Here is a 5,000-nt window from a genome sequence, read left to right on the forward strand (position 1 = left end):
TATATATATATATATATGTGTGTGTGTGTGTGTGCGTGTGTGTGTGTGTTTGTGTGTGTTTGTGTGTGTGTAAGTATGTCTGTGTAACTTATGCGCACGCAACTTTACATTCATATATAAAACAAGACATCTGTGGGTTGGTTGAGAAATGTTACTAACCATATTTTATTTCATCAGTTTTCTCAAGGTATTTGCTTGCTTTTTACACACAAAGTAAGAAAATCAATTTGTTGTCTCCGAGAAACACAAAGAACAATGAAAGAGACACCAATATCTGATAGATTTATTGCGATTGCAATTCTTTGTAGGATATCTCCAAGACAGAGATTTTCTTAAAAGCTACAGATCCTGGGAAAACATGCTAGTCACGAGATTCTTTCTGGTTTTCTAACCCACCCTTTCTCCCTGTGTCTCTCTAATGATATATATGTATGTATGTATGTGTGTGAATGTGCATGTGTACGTGTGTGCGTCTGTGTTAGATATACATTTAGACGCACAGAGATTCACTCGTCCACAGTCATATAAAAGATGTTTCTCTCCTACAATATGCTGCATGTTATTTCCTTTCGCTCAACATATACCATAAATTGAATGAATATTGGGAAACCAAAAGAATGTGTTTATCGTATTAAACTAGTAACCAATTTCAGAATCTCAATGATATATGGCATTCTTTATAAAAATACCAATTCCACTTCCGTAAAATTCTTCTCGTACACTAATCTTTCGTTTGGATGGATTTGAGGACAGGAACAAGTTATATAAACAAACATACAATGACATGCAACTAATTGTAACACTGACCCAACTCAAGTAAGCAAATATCTACGAAGTCCCACTTCGTGGTCAGCCATTGCAGCAGCGTAGCTAGACTGCATTGCACTATACAACATTAATGACTGCTTCATCATCTTTGATCAAATATAGTGAAATCATAATGTGCAAAACCTCAAGGGAACGTAATGCAGATATTGAAACAGATGAGGTTATGGTGGCGGAGCGCAGCTGAGCAAAATTAACACCAAAAAAAAATAATAATAAAGTCAATAAGATAACAAAAATATATGTGTTTAATAGTTTAGTGGCGCAGTGAAGAACAAAGTTGATTCTAGGATTACATCTAAGTTAATATAATAGATTATTAATGCTCACATTCTAAATTGATGTTTAGGAGGATACGAGAGTAAGAATTAAATATTTGGCTACTAAGCCACATAATTGTCTCCTTTTCTCATTCTTAACAACTAATAAGAGAATTTGCCGATTGCCAGTTCAGCAGCCAGGGATATTGCCTCAGATCACGTGGAAAATAAAGCAAGCGGCATTAAACGAGAAATAATTGCTGGATAATGATAAAGTTTAACTTCTAAAAACAATGTCAAAAAGAAATCAAAAATGTGCAACGGCCAGACTGGAGCACAGTTCAGGCAACGTTCATTTAATTGAAGGAGTGAGATAACGAACATCATAAATAATTAAAAGAAAAACCATAAAAAAAATCGTTTGTGCAGGGTATACATCTAAAAATACCAGAACACTCTCTCTCGAACTACAAGACTCTACCATCACCACCATTATCGTCGTCGTCGTCATCATCATCATCATCATCATCATCATCATCATGTGTATGTATGTATATGTATGCGCACATATATGTTTATTTATATATATATATATATATATATATATATATATATATATAAGAAAATTATCCCAAAGTTGGTAATTCAGCAAATTGGAGAAGTAGTGCGAGCCTTGAATTTTTTGCTTCAACTGTGTACAGTGTGGGTTCAAATAATAGAAATGTTCATTGGTTAAATTTCTTTAGGGTCGATAAAATAAATCATGGTATTTCATTGGCAGAACCGAGGGAACATCCGGCTCTTTTCGTTCGGAGTTCCAATCCAGCTACGACTTAATTACATGTATTCATCTCTCGTTACACAACTATCTGGAATTCTAAATAAGCGGAATTAATTCAGTAGCATGCGCTCAAGTCCACTCTGTTATTTGAGGATTCTCACCTCTCTCAACTACCAGACTCCCTTTAAGTAGTAACGAGCACAGCATTCCCTCCTATGTTATGTAATCTAAGACATACAAATCACTATCGTGTGTCCCGCTTTGCTACATATATCGATATTTTCATAGGGTTTCCCAACGAATCTCTTCTGATTTAGTTTTAAGCAAGGTTGTACTTAGTAAAGAAATGTGATCGATATTTTAAAGCTGAGGTGTGAAGATGCAACACAATAGAGGTAATACTATTATTACCCTAAGGTAGCAAAAGAAAGCAAAACGAAAGCAAGTTTTTCGTTAACCATGGCGTGATATCCACCACGTGACTAATTATTTGCAGATATAAACTCCACATACATCGTTATTTTATATTAGGCACTACTAAAAGATTAACGCAGTACATTGACAGTTTATATGTTTAAAAATAATATCTTTAACCAAAATTACTGATACAGAAACAGTTTTATAATCTCCACGGTTTTGTCGTTTCTCTTATCTATACATTCATTTTCTTTTTTAGATATAACGAATCTCTATTAAGTTCTGTCTCCAGTAGATTTTACACATACTTTTCTAAATTATATTTAGTTTTGAGCTGTATTTCTTATTTCTAATTTTCCAATATTTTGATGTACTGTTGTGTTCTATTACATTTTTCATCTTATTCTAGATTTTTTTCTAAATGATTGCATACTTGAAAGATAACTCTTCTTCCGCACCCACCAACCTCTAGTAAAACATTCGGTAAAATAATGTTTATCTTCAATATTTTTATTTTATTCTATAATATTTTTATTTATTTTTTGAATGGAATTTTCATCTTTGGATAGATAAAAAAATATTGCAATTATTTCTTTTGAAAGGTGAGCCAGTGTTTTGACCTCTAAGCTTGTGGAACATTTTGTTCCTGTAAACATGTATAGATAAAGATTTTAGGCTGGACATTAGTAAACATAAAATGTTGTTTTCTAATTCTCTCAGTTTCCATAGTCAAACCTGTTAGTATGTTATTACTATGATTGACATATTTTAGCTGGAACTTTTTTCGTTTACTCTCTCGTTCTTCAATATCCTCCAGAGAAATATGTGCATTATGTTTACAAGAATACTTTGATTTATTTCATTCGCTTTCCTCTCTACTATTTATACCTGTGTGACAGGACCTTTATAGAAATGTATTTACCACAGCTATGCAAATATTTGGCTTTATATATTTTGGCATCAGGAACTGTCTGATATTCTTTACATCTTTGTTTTCTTTTTATTTTATTTTTCTATTTTATATTATCATTTTGTTTTATCTCTCAGTTATTCAAGTCTGCAAATGTATTTTCCTCTTTACTAATGGCTACTTGGTATGAGTGGTGTAGCTTTGAAATAAAATATTGAAAATAAGTAAATAAATAAATAAACGGCTAAATAAATAAATGGGCAAATATTATTTGATGTCGCCAACAGCTGCTCATATGTTTATGTTGTTGAAATATTTATTTTTCCAATTGTTCTGCTAGTTTCTATAGCGCCCGATTCTTTTTTTAGGCTCTGATTTGATTGCTCGGATGAATGCGTATTTCGTTCAAATCCATTATAATGTATGTTACTTTACTTTACTCACTCTGTTTACAATTTTGCTTTTGATATTTAATCACATGTATTTTCCTTTCCTTTTCATACATTGCATTAAATATCTATTGAAGTTATATATTATTTCAAGAAATAAATATTTAAATTATGGCCTTGCTTATTTTTTCTCTTACTAGTCATATGATAAATTGTCTAAGCAAAAGTTTATATTCCATAGACGTCACTATTGGGGTAAATTCATTAACACTTTAAACTCCACGGGGCAGCATTGAATAAATTGTCTTCATTGAGAAAAACAGTCAACCTTCAGTGAGAAATATATTTCTATTCTGTACTAAGACTGAGCGTTATCATGGTAAAGAAACACTTATTTATTACTCAATACGTATCTGCCTCAAAATTGATTCCAACAAATCAATATATATATATATATATATATGCATGTGAAATACGTTATTCATTCGCAGCTGTAAATGCTATTTATAGACAGGGAATTTTTGTAATTTATATATGAATGATTTGTTGAAAAGGGTTTTAATATCCATGGCTCATAGAAAATATTTGATAATACCGAAATATGTCAGCATCTGCTCCATATCATTTACTAGAAATTATGAAATATTGTTAGTCACAAATGACTGAAAAATTATCACATTTCTTTGCAATTTTTCTTTTTCTCAAGTTTTATCGGCTCCTCCCTTTTTATGTTCTTTTCATCCGATGCAGTTCTGGCAAGTAAATGAATACATTGTTAACTTGATCAAGACAATGCAATTACGGGAATTTAACACTGGCAGGCTAATATATATTCTCGAAATAATTGCATTTTGTTTTCATTTTAGGTGATAAATTAAATGGCAGCAATGCATTTAGAACACTGCTGTTTTTGTAATATTTCTCAAAAATTCTAGAATATTCTTTTCTAAAAAAATATTATATATTATAGATTATCTTTTTTCGATTAATGAAAAGATAAAAGCGGTACAGCGTGTTCACAAAGTCTTAAGTATAAGCCCAAACATAGAAATATATATTTCAATATGAATATAGGTTCTCAGTAGCTCCGATAAAAGCGCGGGCGTAAGACAAAGAAAGGCAGTTGCTCAAGACATTTCTCTTTTGTTGTTAATGATTAAGACGCTATTTATTGTTTCTTTTTTAGATCCACCGAATATTTGCGACGGAAGGACCTAAATAGAAAGAATAAGCCTATATACCAATGACAAAGGGATTTCGATAGCTCTGTGTAGCCGGACGTCTGCCACTGAGAAGCACAAGGAAGGATGATATCATGTGATTCCAGCGGCTACAGAGGACGATTAACAATTATACCGTCTCAGCGATATAAACGTAAGTGCCTAAATGTTTCACAAGTCTATAAGTGTGATCTTCTA

This window comes from Octopus bimaculoides, chromosome 5 (assembly GCF_001194135.2).
Source record: "Octopus bimaculoides isolate UCB-OBI-ISO-001 chromosome 5, ASM119413v2, whole genome shotgun sequence".
Classification (NCBI taxonomy): domain Eukaryota; kingdom Metazoa; phylum Mollusca; class Cephalopoda; order Octopoda; family Octopodidae; genus Octopus; species Octopus bimaculoides.